Source organism: Schistocerca cancellata, chromosome 1 (assembly GCF_023864275.1).
Source record: "Schistocerca cancellata isolate TAMUIC-IGC-003103 chromosome 1, iqSchCanc2.1, whole genome shotgun sequence".
In the NCBI taxonomy this organism is placed as follows: domain Eukaryota; kingdom Metazoa; phylum Arthropoda; class Insecta; order Orthoptera; family Acrididae; genus Schistocerca; species Schistocerca cancellata.
Window position 1 is genome coordinate 1046986294 of NC_064626.1, and position 21115 is coordinate 1047007408.

Below are 21115 nucleotides of genomic sequence, written 5' to 3' on the forward strand. Positions count from 1 at the left end.
GAGTAGTAGATTCTCCCGCTTCTAGCTACAGGAATGTGGCTGTTGGCTGTGCAAGAAGTCACAGCAAGCAGCTAGATGCTACCGGGAAAAGGGGGCGCCAAGTTCATATTCTTGAGGAAAAAAACTTGTTTCAAAAAGCGGCTAGGATCCAGCGCACGTTGGTCTATCGATTATTCATATGATTTTGAAATGCTTCCCTTTTGGTTTTTGAACACATTTTAAGTTGATTTCTGAATGAATCATGAGTTGGTTTTTGAATGCGTGCATGGTATACGTGATGTCTGTGTCAGGAGAATCCTCGCCGCATCCAGAAATAAAAAGGGGATGGGGCTATACGAACTGAGCGTGGAGTAATGTAGAACGGGTGAATGCCAATCGCTGTCTGATTATGTGGTTGATTGGGTTTGCGAATGATCAGCGTTGTTATAATTACTAGCGAAATCCATAGATTCAGACTACCATAATGGAAATAAACGATTGACAGGAATAACAGGCGAGAAAGATGACGTATATATTCTCGGTGTATCCAAGAAAATGAAATTTTGACAGAAAATTTTTGGCCAGATCGCTACACAATTACATTCCCCGGCTAGCAGCTGCTTAAGTTCTATTCTGGAAGTAGCGCGGAAAACGTGTTGTACGAGCACTTAATAATGCCTAACCGGAAAATAATCGTGGGATAACTAACCTGTGATTCTGGCAGGGTTAGTGAACAAATTTTGACAATGGCAGGAATAGCTACAGAATTGGTGATGACAAGGTTGTTTATTAGAAAGAGGAAGGCGAAGAAACGGGGACATCTCACAAATTATGGAAGAATAAGACGATTCCAAATTTATATAAAAATTTCGTAATACTATTTTTCGATCTCATGCTTGAGAAACCGGTGCATATGAATGAAATGTGAAATTATTTCCTAACATAAAGCTTTTTGCTTGTAGTAGTTCTAATAGGCATTTGTTATTGGTACTTCGTGAATTATATTCTGTCGTGTTATAAAAATGGCCATTTGTGCCAAAACAATCTCGTTTGTTTGGTGTGTGTTAAAAAACTGCTACAATATTAGAAAGGCCTATTTTGTTTAATCTAGCAGACAGTGACAAAATAGAGGTAATCAAATCGAGAAACCACACCAGTCTTGGTTATTATTTGTGTTAACAACTTTTTCAGTATTAGATAACGACATTTCGATTTTTCATGTAACAAAACGTTTGACGAACTTGAATGAGGTAATATGTGTGTGTGTGTGTGTGTGTTGGGGTTTATGGGCGCTCAACATCGAGGTCATCAGCGCCCTAACACACATTAAAAGGAACGAATGTGGAGAGACCTAATAAAACTGAAAAACACATTCAAAGAAAGCAGGAAAAGAGGAAAATTACTACGTAAGAAAGTAAAACCTAAGGGAAGGGAAAACATAGCAACAAGAATGACACAGGAAAGTGTCATTGGCTGGCCACTTACATAAAAGATGGTTGAGCTTGTCACACAGTGAGCAAATTAAAATCCTCTCCCTAACATCTTTGTAAAAACATTTGACAAGGCACAGAACTTTAAAACTTTAACCACATTCGTCCGAGTGTTGCCTAAAAGAGTTGGCAGGTCCGCTGGCAAATCAGCTGAGGCCCGCTGGTCAGAAAATAAAACACAATCCAGTAAAATGTGGCTCACAGTGACCTGGACGCCGCAAGCAATGGAGGGTCTTCTCGCCGGAGCAGGAAGCCAAGCGTCATAGGGCTGTGGCCTATTCGAAGCCGAGTGAGGAGAACCTCGTCCCGTCGATGGGGCTGAAAGGAAGTACACCACACACGCGTTGTGGACTTGACTAGACGGAGCTTATTGTCAGTCACTTCCAGCCACTCATCCTCCCACCGACACATGACTCGGGAGCTCAACAGCGAGGTGAGTGCGTGCAACGGGATAGCACACTGAGATACGTGTGGATCAAGACACGCCTCCTTGGCTGCGAGATCTGCCCTTTCATTCCCAGCAATGCCGACATGCCCCGGAACCCAGCAGAAAGCTACAACCTTCCCCAGTCGCTGTAGTCGGAGGAGGGCATCCTGGATGGTCTGGACTACTTTATCCGCCGGATACAAATGGTGCAATGATTGAAGGGCACTGAGTGAATCGGAACAGACAAGAAATTTAAGAGAGGAAGAAAGTCTCATCGGCTCCAGTGCCCGCAAGATCACAGACAATTCTGCATCAAAGACAGTAAAAGTCTGAGGCAGGCGGACCTTGAGGACACGATCCGGAAAAACAACTGAGCAACCCACGGAATCCCCTTGTTTCGACCCATCCGTAAAAACAGCTACATAGTCGTGGTGCTCAGATAAAACAGCAGAAAATGCTGCATTAAAAACGGTGGCAGGAGTGCAATCTCTCTTGTACTGCAATAAATCTAAAATCACACGTGGCCTCTTCAGTAACCAGGGTGGCAGGCGGTTAAAACCCAGGATTTGGGGTTGTACAGACTCCACACTGAGGGACTCAAGGACACGGTGCACTCTGATCCCAAACGGCAACGTAGTCCGGGGACGGCGGGAAAAAAGGCGATCCAGAGGTGGATGGGCAACAAGATGGTGAGCAGGCGAGCTGGGAGCTGCAAGAAACTTACAAGCTTGGTGCACCAGCAGGAGCTGCTGCCGGATGGTAAGTGGCGGTTCGCCAGCCTCAGCACAGAGGCTGGGTACGGGACTGGTCCGATAAGCACCCGTAGCCAGTCGAATCCCAGCATGGTGAACAGCGTCAAGGATCCGCAAATAAGACGGCCTCGCTGACCCATATACTGTGCAGCCATAGTCCAGCCGTGAGCGCACGAAAGCTCGATAAAACTGAAGGAGACGCGCCCTGTCCGCTCCCCAAGACCTGTGGCTGAGGCACTTGAGGATGTTCAGTGCCTTCAGCGTTCTGGCTTTCAAGTCACGTAGGTGTGGCAACCATGACAACCTGGAGTCAAAAATTAGGCCTAGAAACCGCACTGTGTCTCCAAGCTGTAGGACAGTATCCCCCATATGCAAGGCAGGCAACGTAAAAAGACGACGAGAACGATTAAAATGAACACTAACACACTTATCGGCAGAAAGCCTAAAACCCGTCTTTGCAGCCCACTCCTCTAACCGCCGCACCGTTAGTTGCAATTGACGGCTCGCGGATGCAACACTAGAGGAGGAACAGAAAACAGCAAAGTCGTCCACAAACAAGGAGCACTGTACTGGACTCCTCACTGTAGACGTTATACTGTTGATTGCTATGGCAAAAAGGGTAGCGCTTAAAACACTGCCCTGGGGGACACCGTTCTCTTGCTCAAAGCGATCAGACAGTGTGTTACCAACGCGGGTCCGAAAAAACCGCTGAGACAGGAAAGACCGAATGAAAATAGGGAGGCGGCCACGAAAGCCCCATTGATGCAGTTGTGCAAGAATACAGTGTCTCCAAGTAGTATCATATGCCTTACTGATATCAAAGAAGATACCGATACAGTGATGCTGACGGAGGAAAGCCTGCTGAATAGCCGCCTCGAGGAGGGTCAGGTTGTCGACTGTGGATCGAAATTTTCAGAATCCACACTGAAAGCGGCTAAGGAGCTGTCTGGTCTCTAGCAGCCAGACCAGACGACGGTTAACCATCCGTTCCAGGGTCTGTCCGACACAGCTTGTCAAGGCGATACTACGATAACTACTGGGACATGTGCGGTCCTTTCCTGGTTTGAGGAGAGGGATGAGGATTGCCTCCCTCCACGAGGTTGGGAACACTCCTGTGTGCCGTATGAGATTAAAACATTCAAGGAGGATTTCCTTTGACGCCGCTGGCAGATGTCTAAGCATGGAGTACCGGATGCGGTCGTAACCTGGTGCAGTGTCAGAAGTCTCAGTAAGAGCCGACTCAAGTTCCCACATGGAGAAAGGGGAGTTGTAGGCCTCAGAACCGTTCGACCGAAAGTTCAAATTCGCTCTTTCGACAGTCGCACGGTAGCGACGAAACGCTGGATCCTGGGTTGCAGTGGCAGTACTTTGTGCAAAATGCTCTGCCAGCGACTGAGCTATGGCGCTGGGTGTCGTTTGGAGGCATCCCTGGTTCAGGACTGCAGCTATTGGTAAACGGCTGCGTTTACCGGAGATCCTCCGGATGGCTTCCCATACCTTTGTGGAACAAGTGGAACGGTTGATGGAGTCCAGAAACTCCTGCCATGACCTTTTCTTGCTCTCTTTAATGACACGGCGTGCCCTGGCTCTCGCGATACGAAAGGTAAGATTGACCGCTGTTGGGCGGCATTTAAATCGGCGAAGAGCCGCACGCCTGTCACGGATGGCTGAACGGCACTCTTCTGTCCACCAAGGCACAAGGTAATAGATTCTTTCGCAGAAAGGAAAGCACGCCATGTAAAGCTGTAGCAAGATTAGTGAGAAAAAATGCTAGGAGCTAAGGATTGAAGAAATGTGTACTTTCTTGTTTATCTCTTGTCTTTACTGGTTTTATGTATCCTATATTTAATTTTATGTCACACAAAACATCAAGTTATGGGCTAATAGGCACTAAAGAGTGCAAGTTTTCTGAAGAGGTCTTGTTCTCCCAATTACAAATAATCCCATAGGGGCAGGCAGTCAAACCGGCTGACTCGGAGAAGGAGAGGCGCCACAGGACATTTCAATTTCCACTATCCTGAATATAGTTTGATGGCATCCATTACAAAATATGCAAGTTTCAATTCCAAAGGGCGAAATACAGTGACGTGCGATAGAAGAATGCTGTGTGAAAAGGCGTGGCACTGCACTTTGGCACACTTCATACCAAATAACATGACTTACATTTCCTCGAACAGGTATGTTTTATTTTTCAGACTTTTCAGAACGATGCGCCCTACAAGATGAACATATGTTCGAAAATTAGATTTTTTTTAGTATTGACCCGACTTGCAAATATCGTAGATCTGGGGCTGATGCACAGAGCAGTCTGAGTTATAGTGGGTAGTCTCCACGTGGCCCGTGTTTACATTTAGTGGTTTTGCTGTTTCCCCTTCGTTTACTCTCCCATCAAATGAAAACAAAACGGATATCTGTGTCCGGGAGCTATCAAGTGAATTAAAATACATTTAAATAATTGCGGAAGGCTAAAATATGTCATTAGTTTCAGATTTTATTTTATTTCCATCTTTCTGACTGTCCAGCATTAATCGCCTTGCCGAACAATGAAGTTATTTTTGTCTGTTTGCTAAAGAAATTTGACTTTTATTAACCTTTTCCGCAGAGCAGTCAATGTATTTGAAACGAAATGATTAATTCCACACTACTGGCTAGTTTCAACTGTTCGCTGCATTTCAAGTGCACGATTTCATGTTCCAGCTTCAAGAAAATTTACATCCCGAAAACCACACTGAAAAGCTTAATACCAGGTCGAGGTCCACTTCATTGGCAATCTGGACATACGAATGTGCATTTTAAATGCGCACATTTTAGTGTGGTTCACGAAATTCGAATGCTCTTGGAGTATCCTCTGATGTCTTGTTTCTTTTATGACATAATGTATGATCTTTCCATGTTTTACATGAACGTACGTACTTACATACTGTTTTCCTACGTCATGATAGCTGCGCAAGCGCGATGTCGCCTGTTATCTGCGCTCTCTGGCAACTGCTGAAACGAACCTATTTTTAATAGGTCGCGGGTTCAAAAAATGGTGCAAATGGCTCTGAGCACTATGGGACTCAACATCTTAGGTCATAAGTCCCCTAGAACTTAGAACTACTTAAACCTAACTAACCTAAGGACATCACACACACCCATGCCCGAGGCAGGATTCGAACCTGCGACCGTAGCAGTCCCGCTGTTCCGGACTGCAGCGCCAGAACCGCTAGACCACCGCGGCCGGCCAGGTCGCGGGAAAATATTGCGAATGGTGGTTTGAAAAGCGTTACATTCAAAGTAAATATCCTATTACGTAAGTTGAACTATGTGCGAGAATGTACCATGAATTTATTAAATCACAGAGCGTTTGACTCTCATTTAAAAATCAACTCTCTGATGAAGAGCCATTTAGAAAAATTTCGAGCCCTGAAGATCAGACATTTTCGTCATTATTAAAAATGTTACTGGCACGTTTGTGTGATATATCTTAAAGTGTAACACGCGCAAAAAAGATCAACATTATATGCGAAAGCTTAGCTTCTCTTACAGCTTATTAACCTTAGAGACCAATATTATACGTGAAAGCTTTGCTTTTCTTGTAGCAGCACTATTTATATTAATTTAAACTATTAGCTTTCCGCCGGCCGAAGTGGCCGCGCGGTTCTGGCGCTGCAGTCTGGAACCGCGAGACCGCTACGGTCGCAGGTTCGAATCCTGCCTCGGGCATGGATGTGTGTGATGTCCTTAGGTTAGTTAGGTTTAACAAGTTCTAGGGGACTAATGACCTCAGCAGTTGAGTCCCATAGTGCTCAGAGCCATTTGAACCATTTTATTAACTTTCCCTGTTTGTGTGTTTGTGCTACTTAGTAGAGATGTTGCTGTTGGCTGACTGCATCACGTGTCCTATGCTCTGAATATCCGCTGTCATCGGCTGGCGAGATAACGTGACATGAACTATGATTGGCCTTCAAAAAGGCATCGAAATCTCAATTTCGATTATTCGGAAAGTAACATGTGGTGTTTGGCGGAATTCCAATGTATACTTTCGTAATACGAAAATACGCAACACACATGTTGCTGCACATCATAGGTATTTCCAAATCGTGTCTTTTTCCCTGAGTTTCGTTTTCTAAAGTGCCGGGAAATTCTACGCCCTTGTATAAAACCATAACCATTCAAAGGATTGATAAGGGAAAAAATACTGTCACTTAACACAGAAAAGCGCGTTTTCAACCGTGAGAAAGTGTATTTTTAACCTGGAAATCCGGGAAAAATCTGGTAATTTTTTTTCCTTGTCTGCATATTAACCCTGCATCCATGTTTATATGGAATAAAGTTTCGATGGCTGATGTCATCCATCTGTTGTCGATCACATGACCCTGAAGCTCATTTCCACCTGATGAATGGCCATGTATAGATTCCCATATTTCATTCCATTGTGGTTGATATCAGTTGTTTGTTGTTCATTATTTGTTACAAATTGTTTTGTTTCACCAGTTCTTTTGATAAAATTTCTAATTTTATAATAAATGATGAAAGATTAATTGAAGCAATGAGGCAGCAGTCTGAATCGTATGACATGGGTGTGCTAAATTACTTGCTCTCTACTACATTTATAAAGTTCATTTTCATAGATACTGGTACCAAATTTAATATTTTACAATGAATTGATTTACAATACGGCTGCAACTTGAAGTGAAAATGTACTGTGGTAGGATCAGATTGATTAGTAAGTGGAATTTATTTGTGTGTTGCCAGGCATTTGTGATGTTCCCTAAGGAAATGGACTGAAACTTTCAGGCACTGCAACAGTAACAAAATGGTTTTTTTTTTGTTTTTTTTGTTTTTTTTTTTTTTTTTTTGTGAAGTACACATCAAGTAATGTATTAGAGTTGTCTGTTCAAATATCTCTCGGTGTCAGGCTTATTTATTATTAAGAAGGTCTGCGATTTCTGTGTGAAATGTTTTGCAAGCACCAGTGTCAATATTTATGTGGTTTCACTAACTAAACCCAGTACAAATAAGGCACTTAACTATTGAAAGCCAAATACAGAAAAAAAGAAGTATAAATCTTGAGGGAAAAGGTATTGTAGAAGATGACTATTGCAAAAAAATTTGCATGGGACTAGCAACAAAACTTACACAAACCAATTTTTTACAGCATGTGATGGCAGCTCATAACATTGTGTTCTTTGCAGTAATTCTGGGTGTTATTTGACGTAAAAAAAGAAATTTCTTCCTAAAATACTTATAAATTGCGGTTTCCTCTTCCTCCAGCTCCTTGTATCGCGTGGGAAATTCCCCTTATGTACCAAGTAGGGACTTTTTTGGCCCCATATTCTTTTTGCTTTGTTTTGCGCTTCTGTCTTCCTTCTCTAGTACACAAGCTGTGCCTTCAAGACGCACTTCACACATAAAAGCAGTTCAAAATCATCTTGCAAAGATCGCAATTCCTGTGAAAAAACAGTTGAGGGCAGCCATGAAAGTCGAGTTCACGTGGCTTGAATTGACTTCACATTCTGTGATGTGATGGACAGTTTGAATACACCGTGACATGACGTGACAGTGTCGTGACCGCCAGTGTGAATTGGCCTTTATTGGAATTACCAGATAAATTTCATGAATATATGTGATGAAGGGAAAAATGCGATCCCACAAAATTTAAAGTGGAGACTTTAATGAATTGTGCAGGATATCTGACTTTCAATGACGTTACGGAAGCTTGAATTGCGAGAGCAGAGTGGACATTGTGCATCACGGAAAAGAACAGTTCTATGAACTGTGTATTTGTGGCTACAGCTATATGAATTTGATGAACTGTGTAGATATGCACGAAAGCGTCACGGACAGTGCACAAACTGTATGTAGGAACGCTGTCTACGTAATGTACTTTGCAAGAGGGGGCATGTCAACAACGGTCGCTTCCAGCATCTTGTGGTTTGTTAATTGCCACTGGGTTACTGATACAGCTGTGCAGAAACTTTGTTCGTGTTTCGCCAGAACTGCCTGTATCCCGCTCATAGCGTAACACGTGCTGCCCAGCACAACGCTTCGTGTGCAACGTAAAGCTGAGCTATTTCGCCGAACGCTATCCCCTGATTAAAAAGCTTTCTTTCTCTTTTAAAAGTAGTAGAATTTTGGACTCTATTCAAATCAACACTTTGCTTGTTTATGTTTGCTGGTGAAATTGTAAACTATGTTTTTCAGAAAATCATTAAGTGGTTCTCTGCAAATAGGCTCTCATTAAGCTTTTACAAAACACAGTACATATAGTTCCACACAGTAAATGGAATAACACCATTAATAAATATAGACTTCGATCCGAAATCGGTAGCTAAGGAAGAATATTCAAAATTTCTAGGTGTATGCATTTATGAGGGGTTGATCTAGAAAAAACACACTGAGGATCTGCTGAAACGTTTGAGTTCAGCTACTTATGCTATTAGGGTCATTGCAAATTTTGGCGATGTACATCTCAGTAAATTAGCTTACCCCGCATATTTTCATTCTCTGCTTTTGCATGGCATCATATTCTGGGGTAACTCATCATTGAGTAAAAGAGTGTTCATTGCACAAAAGTGTGTAATCAGAATAATTGCTGGAGCTCATCCAAGATCGTCCTGCAGACACTTATTTAAAGAGCTAGGGATCTTCACTGTAGCCTCTCTCTCTCTCTCTCTCTCTCTCTCTCTCTCTCTCTCTATATATATATATATATATATATATATATATACTCCTGGAAATGGAAAAAAGAACACATTGACACCGGTGTGTCAGACCCACCATACTTGCTCCGGACACTGCGAGAGGGCTGTACAAGCAATGATCACACGCACGGCACAGCGGACACACCAGGAACCGCGGTGTTGGCCGTCGAATGGCGCTAGCTGCGCAGCATTTGTGCACCGCCGCCGTCAGTGTCAGCCAGTTTGCCGTGGCATACGGAGCTCCATCGCAGTCTTTAACACTGGTAGCATGCCGCGACAGCGTGGACGTGAACCGTATGTGCAGTTGACGGACTTTGAGTGAGGGCGTATAGTGGGCATGCGGGAGGCCGGGTGGACGTACCGCCGAATTGCTCAACACGTGGGGCGTGAGGTCTCCACAGTACATCGATGTTGTCACCAGTGGTCGGTGGAAGGTGCACGTGCCCGTCGACCTGGGACCGGACCGCAGCGACGCACGGATGCACGCCAAGACTGTAGGATCCTACGCAGTGCCGTAGGGGACCGCACCGCCACTTCCCAGCAAATTAGGGACACTGTTGCTCCTGGGGTATCGGCGAGGACCATTCGCAACCGTCTCCATGCAGCTGGGCTACGGTCCCGCACACCGTTAGGCCGTCTTCCGCTCACGCCCCAACATCGTGCAGCCCGCCTCCAGTGGTGTCGCGACAGGTGTGAATGGAGGGACGAATGGAGACGTGTCGTCTTCAGTGATGAGAGTCGCTTCTGCCTTGGTGCCAATGATGGTCGTATGCGTGTTTGGCGCCGTGCAGGTGAGCGCCACAATCAGGACTGCATACGACCGAGGCACACAGGGCCAACACCCGGCATCATGGTGTGGGGAGCGATCTCCTACACTGGCCGTACACCACTGGTGATCGTCGAGGGGACACTGAATAGTGCACGGTACATCCAATCCGTCATCGAACCCATCGTTCTACCATTCCTAGACCGGCAAGGGAACTTGCTGTTCCAACAGGACAATGCACGTCCGCATGTATCCCGTGCCACCCAACGTGCTCTAGAAGGTGTAAGTCAACTACCCTGGCCAACAAGATCTCCGGATCTGTCCCCCATTGAGCATGTTTGGGACTGGATGAAGCGTCGTCTCACGCGGTCTGCACGTCCAGCACGAACGCTGGTCCAACTGAGGCGCCAGGTGGAAATGGCATGGCAAGCCGTTCCACAGGACTACATCCAGCATCTCTACGATCGTCTCCATGGGAGAATAGCAGCCTGCATTGCTGCGAAAGGTGGCTATACACTGTACTAGTGCCGACATTGTGCATGCTCTGTTGCCTGTGTCTATGTGCCTGTGGTTCTGTCAGTGTGATCATGTGATGTATCTGACCCCAGGAATGTGTCAATAAAGTTTCCCCTTCCTGGGACAATGAATTCACGGTGTTCTTATTTCAATTTCCAGAAGTGTATATATATATATATATATATATTCACTTATGAAATTTGTTATTAACAATTCGAACGAATTCAAAAGTAACAGCAGTGTACATGGCTACAACACTAGGAGAAAGGATGATCTTCACTACTCAAAGTTAAATCTAAGTTTGGCTCAGAAGGGGGTAAATTATGCTGCCACAAAAGTCTTTGGTCACTTACCTAATAGCATCAAAAGTCTGACAGATAGCCATATAGCATTTGAAAGGAAATTAAAAGAATTTCTTAATGACAATTCCTTCAACTGATTAGATGAATTTTTGGATATAATAAGTGGGTAATTTCCTCAACCCTCGCAAAAAAATTAAAAATATTAAGTGTCATGTAATATTTTGTGTAATGCAATATCTTGTATTGACACCTTTTATTAACCTGACACATTCCACATCATTACGAAGTGTCGTATTCATGATCTATGGAACAAGTACTATTCTAATCTAATCTAATCTTTGTGCTATCGAAAATAAAAGCACCATTAGTGAACTAATAGCTGCATGGTTGTCATTGTTGAAACACCAGTTCCTCTCGTTAGAACTATTTCTCCTTGTATGTCAAAATTATTGCAGCCACATTATTTTAGATGATTTCATGTATTGCTATGAGTACAGCAACGTGATAGTGACTAATAAGAGTATTTTGTCGCGAAATACGGCTGCGCGCATAAATTACAGCAGCTGCCAGAGTTGCCTGAGATCGACCAATGACGTAAAAGCTGTTATTTCACAACTGGTGTATATCCTGCTGTGAGTGTGAGTGTGCATATGTCAGTTGTTAAAACACATGGGGAATGTTTACATAGTATGAAAAGCTTTGATATTGTATTGCTATGAGTCGTAATATTGAGAGATGCTGGTTATACTCAATAGTGGGTAGATGCATGGTGAATCCCCCCAATGTTCATGTAATTATTAACAGTGCTGTATGTGATTCACGTAATTTTGTCACATTTTCAAAATTCTGTCAGATATTGGCTTTGATGTTTTTGGAGTTTTGGAGGGTATATATACAATTTTGTTGAATCGGGTTATTTTCAGAGCTGTCTTTCATAAAAAAAATTTCAGTTCATAAATAAAGTGGGATTGTGAGCAATTGAGTAGTATAACAATTAGATTGGTTTTCCAACTAGAATTTTGGGTGACTTCACAGTTCAGATTTTGATAATTATTTTTCCTATGGAGTGAGGTCATCACAAGCTCTATTCTAAAAATGGTGAAAATTAATGCAGTACTGGCAGTATTTCAGATAATCAGGTGCTGGTACACATCAGTGATCTTTAAGCACTTGCCCAGTGGATATGATGAAGGAAGTAACAAGATATTTGGTGACAGTATTATTTAAGATTGAGTGTACCTTTTAATAAAGAAAATTAACAATATTGCAGCAACTTTTAGAGCATTTGTATGAAGCAAAATACTGGTATGTGGGGTGCAAGAATGAAAAAATTAGATTTAAGTTAGTATTTAGGGCATCGTACATAGCATCCAACATATCACACAAAGACTTTGAAACTATACTTTTCAGTTTGTGGTATAGGTCTTATTACTGGAAAGATTTAATCGATAGATGTCAAATATCAATGTGTCACTTCTACTTTTACTGGGACCAGGTCGGCATCTTTAATGTGAGTATTGGATTTTTTAATAGAACTTCAACAATACCTCTACAAGTAGGGGCATACTCGAAATCAGTTTTGCTCAATTTATTTGAAGTTGTGCAGGCATAATTCAATTAACATAAAATGACTGTCATTCAGTATATGTGTGGAAGACAAATATAAAGTTTGGAATATAAGATTCTCTTAACACCTCATCATCATCATCATCATCAGTGTTCTGCCAAAAGGCAGGTTTTCACATGGCAGTTCTCCAGGCTGTTCGGTCTTCTACCAACCAATCCTTCCAAAGCATCTGCTAGCAAGCATTCCCTTCTCAATGAATGTCCCAACCAGTTCTTTTTACTTTCTCTTACAACCTTCAGCAGACCTCTTCTCTCACCAACCCTTTCCAATACTCTTGCATTACACACTCTTTCCATCCAGCTTATTCTCTCCATTCTCCTCCAAATACGCATCTCAAATGCTTCAAACCTTTTTTCATCCTCTCATCTCAGAGTCCATGTTTCTGCCCCATATAGTGCCACACTCCAGACAAAACATTTGCCAAGCCTTTTCCTTAGTCCTTTATCTAATTTGCACCATAAGAGTCTCCTCTTTCTGTTGAATGCCTCCTTCGCTATGGCAATTCGAGTTTTCACCTCCTGGCGATATCTGAAGTCTACAGTTATTGTGCTTCCAAGATATTTAAATGCACTTACTTGGCTAATCGTAGATTGTCCTATTTTAATATTGGACAGTCTGCGTCTTGTACTGATGACCATACTCTTTGTTTTTGCTGTATTTATTTGCACCCCATATTCCACACAAGCTTCATTCAGATCTTTCACCATAATATTCACTGTCCGTTCAGTTTCTGCCACTAATACAATGTCATCAGCAAATCTTAATACATTCTATTCTCTTTCCACCAATACATATTCCTCTTTTCCCATCTAAGCCTTTCGCAATAATCTCTTCAAGGTATACGTTAAACAACAATGGGGAAAGGCAACAACCTTGTCTAACACCTCGTCCAATGCTACCTCCTTCTGACATTTCATTTCCCATCCTTATCCTTACTTTCTGGTGTAAATATAGATTCTGTATCAGTCATCTCTCTTTCCAAACTACTCCTTTCCTCTTCAAAATATCCATGAGCTTGTTCCGCTGAACTCTGTCAAAAGCCCTTTCTAAATCTATAAAAACAACAAAGATTTCTCTACCCTTTTCCATATATATTTCCCCTATAGTTTTTAGCAGGCCAATAGCATCTCTTGTTCCTTTTCCTCTTCTAAATCCGAACTGCTCCTCTGCAATCCCTCTATTCAGCTTGCCATATAACCTTCTATTCAACACTCTCAGCAAGACTTTAGCTGCATGAGAAATTAGACTGATGGTCCAGTGCTCTTCACATTTTTTAGTATTTCTCTTTTTCTCTATTGGTATCATAACTGTTGCAGCGAAGTCCTCAGGCCATTCCCCTTTGCCATATATCTCGTTACAGAGGTAGACTATTTATTTTCTTGCTTTGTTTCCCAGACTCTTCGACAGTTCTGCCATATAACCTTCTATTCAACACTCTCAGCAAGACTTTAGCTGCATGAGAAATTAGACTGATGGTCCAGTGCTCTTCACATTTTTTAGTATTTCTCTTTTTCTCTATTGGTATCATAACTGTTGCAGCGAAGTCCTCAGGCCATTCCCCTTTGCCATATATCTTGTTACAGAGGTAGACTATTTATTTTCTTGCTTTGTTTCCCAGACTCTTCGACAGTTCTGCTGGCAAATCATCTATTCCACATACCTTCCTATTCTTCATCTCCTTCTGTGCCTTTTCTACTTCTTCTTCCAAGATGGTAAATCACTTTCCATCTTCCAGCACATATTGCTCCTCTCCAACCTTAATTTCGCTATGCATTTCATCCCCCTCATACAGACATTCAATATATTCTTGCCATCTGTTCAAAACCTCCTGTGGTTCTTATGCTAGAGTACCATCTGCTCTTCTATTTCCATGTTATTCCTTTTTCTTTTACATTCAAAAACTATTTCACTAGCCAGTCTATACATCATTTCATACTTTCCCTGTTTCTCCATTTTCTCTATTTTGTCACATTTCTGTTTCATCAATTTTTCTCTTGCTTCTTCAGTTTCTCTGCTTAATTCATTATTCAGTTTCCTGTACCTCTTTTTGCCTTCTTCAGTTTCTACACTTTTCCACTTTCTCCACTCTTCCATCTTTTTCAACATGTTTTCTGTTATCCATTCTTTCCTGGTGCTTTGGGATACTCTAATTCCTAGTACTTCTTTGGCAGAGTCCATGAGTCCTTCCCTCATTTTTATCCATTAAGTGTCCTTAACACTTTCATCAACACTACCTCTTTCCCATTTTTCCATAAATCTGTTCTCCAAATATGATGCCTTTCATACCTCTTTGAGTCTTTCTATGTTTAAACCCTTCCTCTGCTTTACCTCTCCAGACTTTTTTCAACTTCACATGTATTTCTCCCATTACTAGGTTGTGGTCTGAATTTATATCCGCTCCTGGATAAGCTTTAGCATTCTTCAAACAGCTCCTAAACCTTTTTTGTATAATGATGTAGTCCAACTGATATCTTTCCCTATTCAAATTTGATATCCATGTGGTGTTCAAATAATGTGTTACCCAATGCTAATGATTTTTTTTACAGAAACTAATTAGTCGTTCACCTCTCTCATTTCTTATTCCTAATCCAAATTTTCCTACTGCGTCTTCATCTCTTCCTTCACCCACCACTGCATTCCAGTCCCCCATGATGATAACACAGACATTTCTATTTTCTTTCTCGATGAGTTCTTGTATTTTTTCATAATATTCTTCCACTTCCTCATCTCTATGCTGGCTGGTTGGCATATATACCTGTATTAATACCAAATCTTTTGAACTATCCTTCTGTCATATCATTATCAGTCTTCCATCAATATATTGTACCTTCATTACCTTATTTTTCAACTTTGGCCCTATCAATATTCCTACTCCGTTTCCACCACTCTTTTGATTTCCCCTGAGTAAAAGAGCTTGTAATCTCCACTTTCTATCTCCCCATCTCATTTCACACAAACCGAGGGCATCTAATCTGTTCCTGCTTGCAGTAGTGTCCTCACATTCCATTTTCCAATCCTTATCTTTCCTCCCTTCACTGTCCCTTTCTTCCTTTCAAATACATCTACTTTCAATGTGTTCCCCTCCCAGAGATACGCATGAGGGGAAGTTTTAACTCCAGAATCTTTCATATGGAGAGACATACCATGTACTGCTTGGGAATGTAATGCAGTAGTTTCCCGTTACTTTCCACATAGGCAGTAGGATGCCCAGGCTAAAGTCAGCTGCTCACCGTGAGTCAGATGCTGTCTGTAGCCGCCCCTCTGGGGCTCAGTCGCTACTTGTACTCTTTTTGTACCCAAAGAAAAAGGTGCCTCTTCCGTCAGCTCCGCCGTACCAAAGTCCATCTTCTTCCCCTTCAATGCCGTTGAGGTCTTCACCATATCCCTGGCAAAGGGCCCTCACGAGGCTCTATCACCGAGGCCAGGTGAACCAAGGTTTTTTAACCAGGTGTTACTCCTCCCCCTCCTCTGCGTGCACACAGGGGCAAGCTGGCCACCCACTTCTCTCCTCTCCCCACCATACCATCTCTCTGCTTCTTCCTCTGTAAGGCGTTTTGTTTCCTAGCTTACTTTATTGAATGAAGGAATAAGGTTAGTAGGAGTGCTTGAAAGAAATCATGATTTGAAAGAGTACCTATTACCTACGATATGTTTTACTTAATTATCACAGGTGGAGTTTACAATGTGTTTAATGTCTGGAACAAAATTTCTGCATACAGACTAACGCAAACAGTTACGTAAATTATCGTCACTGATGTTTGCTCTTAACCAAGACTTATTAATTTTCATAGCAGAAAAAAATATCTCACAAACGTATGTCGAGCCAAACAGTGACATTATCTTCACTGCTTCACAATAGAGACGAGGAAACTCTTGCTGTGGAAAGTAGTGATAAAAGTCTATTACACGTCTTGACAAAAGGAACTTATTTCTCAGACGAGAATTACATTGTAGATCTATTAATTCCATTTGCAAATTGGGATGAATATCATCTACAGAAACAGCAAATGGTCTCGAGAAACATTCAAAAGCTTGGGATAAATATGATGTAGCCCCATATCACTTGAGAAATTCCTCTTTTATTGCACTAAGTACAGAAACATTTTCTTTGCAATTCTGTATATGCACAGTAGGCAGAGTAGGGAAATCCATTGCGTTCCCTGACGAGAGCTGTCGTTCCCACAGCTCAAGCATGCTAGTGAAAGCTAACACCTTTTCAGCCATTTCGCAAATCAGCTGATTTCCTCCTTACAAATTTGTGTTCAATGCATTCATTTGTCCGGTAATTTCCACTGAAAACGCAAGGTCGGCAACCCACTCCGGATCTTCTAACTTGGGGTCGTACCTTCCTTTGTCCTTTAAAAACTGATTTATTGGTATTCACAGCTCAAAATATTTTTTGAGTACATCATCACGGCTAAGCCAGTGGAATTCACTGTGGTATGGTATGTCACCGTACTCTTCCCCAATTTCAGCTAAATAGTGTGAAACTGTCTATGTGTAAGCCCGTGGGATCTCAAATAATTAACTGCCCGAATAATCACTTGCATGACGTCCCCAAGTTATGCTGTTTTTGAACAGAGTACTTCTTGATGCAAAATGCAGTGGATGCTGTACAATGATTCTTCTGTACACTGTAGCTTTTTTTTTAGTAATCCAACCAATCCCCTTTGTTCCCCTTTCATTGCAGGTGCTCTGTCTGTTGTCACTGACACCAAACGTTCCCAGTTTAAGCCAGCTGAATCAACAGCTTCTTCAACGACTTTTAGCATGTCCGCGCCGATGGTCGTGCTTTTTAAAGATATCATATTTAAAAAGTCCCCTGTTATGTGCAGAGCACTGTCCACGCCGCGGACATAAATCACCAATTGCGCGGTGTCTGAAATATCTGTGGACTCATCAAGTGCGTTGAAAATGCAAGAAACTCCTTCACTGCACTGCTTAACTGACGGTAAAAGTTACCTGCCATGGCACTTATACGACCTATTACAGTCCACTGAGAAAGAGTGATAGCTTGAAACTGATTTGCATTCAGTGGGCAAAGTAAATCAGCAGCGTCATTGATACAATCCTTTATAAACTCACCTTCAGCAAATGGTTCTGAGCACTATGGGACTTAACATCTGTGGTCATCAGTCCCCTAGAACTTAGAACTACTTAAACCTAACTAATTTAAGGACTGCACATTAGACCCAGTCATCACGAGGCAGAGAAAATCCCTGACCCCGCCGGGAATCGAACCCGGGAACCTGGGCGTGGGAAGTGAGAACGCCACCACACGATCACGAGCTGCGGACTCAGCAATTGGTTTTCCAGCTCTCGCTATATTAAGCGCAATCTTATAACTTGCACGTACCGCTGGGCTATCATTGTTGTTGTACTAAAAAACTGAAAACAGGGCTCCATAAAATGTTAAATCAGTCAGATGAGAGACATGACGAAAGAAAGTCGCAGATCTCTCGTGACAACAGCAACTTACGTCAGATTCATCTAGTATTGTCAGATTGCTCTTCTTAAGCTCAGTCAATTTCCCTATCCACTCATAATCCGACAATGAATTGTACTCGTCCTTGTGAAATTTATTATAATGGCGTTCAATACTAAACTTCCGCTGATCAGCGAGAATACTGCCACATATTAAACATTTCGAATTTTCACGTTTTTGCACAAAGAAAAAATGATTCTCCCATTCCTTTTTAAAAGATAGCAAATCTCCACTTCTGCGTTTCCTTGATTCACTCTGCATTTTCCGGTTCTTGAAATACAATGTTCACTACGTAGTGGTCACTTCGCATCAACGTCCGCAGCTTAGGTTGGTACTACACTGCGAAACCTGCCGGCTGTAGCCATTGCCCCAGTCGACGATTGTACGCTAGCAGCACACGTACAGCGCTGTGCACTCATGAGCTGCGTGCAATGTTTGCCCGCCCCTGGATTAGATCATATCTCACTAGCCAGCAACAAAAAGTTGTTCTCAAACAAGACACAATGACTAAAAACATTTCAAGAAAACAACATACACATCAGAAAAATGTATCATCAAATATGGTGTGCCACAAGGATCAACATTAGGTTCTATCCTCTTTCTTTTGTATACTGGTGGCCTGAATGAGAATGTCCATACCAAACAGAAAACTTTATTTGCAGATGATACCAGTATTTCGATCACAGGTCAGACCAAAAAGAGCTTCAATTAACTAAAGATGCATCATTGCTGGAGCTAACACACTGGTTTGAAAAAAATAAACTTATAATTAACACTGGGAAAATAGTGGACATGAACTTTCATATATCCCACTATAAACAACAAAATGAACATGCATTGAAAATAAACAACAAAGTTGTATAATTAGTTGATGATATTAAGTTCCTAGGAATATATCTGCAGAGTAATGTTAAGTGGAATATATACATTAAAGTTCTTCCAACCAAGCTATCATCAATCTGTTATGTGCTACAGATACTAAGCAGAAGCTGTAATAGAGAAATAGTAGTACAGGCATATCATGCACATTTCCAGTCAGCAATCGGATATAGAATAATATTTTGGGGGAATGCATGCTGTAGTCAATCTGTTTTCAAAACCCAGAAACGAGCTATCAAAATCATCTGAAACATTAAGAGGCAAGGTTCATGTCGCTCTCTTTTTCCTATTCTAAAGATACTGAAACTTCCATGCCTACATATATTTGAAACAATAGTCTTTGTAAGAGAATATTTAAGAACCTCCAATGCCTACCAGCTGAACAGCTCTTTGCACAATTACACAACAAGAAATGGCAATAACATTCATGTCTCATATGCCAGAACATCAGCCTACTGGAAGAGTGTCCTTCATAGAGGCACACAATTGTATAACCACCTTCCTAACAACACAAGTTGGTAAAACAAGACAGCTTGTTCAAAAAAAAAGCTGAAGTCATTTCTGATGGACCACAGTTTCCACTCTGTAAATTAACACCTCTCAGAATGAAACAGAATTTTATAATGTTAAATTAATAAAAAATTTATGGCAATTATTTGTTTATTAAAGTGTGCTAGTTGTACATGTAACATTGTATTAATGTAGATATTTGTAGTCGACAGCATTGTATTGATCTTATTCAAAACATGTATATCATTGCTGGTGAGAAATGATAAAGTTACTGTTACACACAAAACCACAGCACACTGATAAATGCAAGCAGCTGTGAAGATATTTGTCACTAATACTCAGTCGAAACCTTGTTTTATTCATTTTCATTTTGAAGAAAAATCTTTAATGTACATATGTCAGAAAGTAAATTATTTTCAACTAGGAAACTAATATTCATGCATTCATGTGAGACATAATATCTGTGAGAAATGCAAGTGAGACGTGACTTTCGGTTATGCTTTTGGCAGGATAGTGTCTCTGTCAAAGTTACACGCTTTGTGGTATCCTGGGTGGCTTGCGCCCTCTATTTACGACGGCAGCGGCTCGCGTAGGGACAGTTGGTCAGGGGCAGTGATGGAGACTCAGTTGGGGTGGTGACGGAGACTCGGTTGGCAGCATTGAGAGAGGGAAGACAGCTCACAAAGCATTGCAAGTAGTCAGTCGGCGCTTGGTGTACTGTGATGACACATGGTATTGACTTTCTAGCCCCTAGGTCTGGCAGCAAGCAGAAATGGAGTCCGGAAGCAGTCCACAGTCAGCATAGGCTCTGTTTAATAGTCATGTCTGTCTTGAATCGTAAAGAGAGTGTGGGAGTTTACCTTGGTGTGCATGTTAACAGTGAGCTCCTGGACTAACTTTAAATGGTGGGCCATTTTGCGGCGGAACGTTTGGATGTGACTGCTCTGTGTAGCCACTCTGATTTTTGCTAGTCATTCCGTAAACGAATTGAACGTGGGTCTGGGTTACTTGGTATTGCGAGCCCATGTAACTGCGCTGTGCCCTGGTCCTATGGCATTTATTTTGAATTAAAAGTGTGGCCATTATTCGGCGATTTCTTATTTATTGTTATTGTTAACATGTTTTTAAAATCAAAGTTTATTCTCTGTATAAAACTTCAGCTGCCAATTTAAATTTGTATTGCAAACTTCTTCCTTGTTGGAAACTATAATAACAATTTTGTGCCTTTAAACGGTGCTTTGGTATTTAAGGCGGTGTGCCGATTGTCTGGTCATTATCACTTTGAGCTAGTTGCGGTTTATAAATTTATCACGTGAAATTTCACATTATTGGAGAATGTTTAGTGAACTGTTGCATTATTTGTAATTGCTGTTGTCACACTGTAACGTTTAACATCTCTTCCTGCATTTGGCTCTACCCAGTGCTGGGCGGTTGCTTTAAGTATCTTATTGAACTGTGTATTAATACTGGGTTTGTGTGTTCTAGAAGTGTGCGCAGGCCCTCCTGCCTGTTGTCACTTGAGCTCTCGAGCACAGAATTCAGCCGCGCGACTGATGTGAATGCCAAACGTCGAGACCGTGCTGATCGCTGTTTAGGTCTTTCAGGCTATCATAACATCATATTACCGAATGTTTTTCATAATAGTTAATTCATCTATTTATGAGATCCTGTAGTTTGTGTATGTTTGAAACCTAAT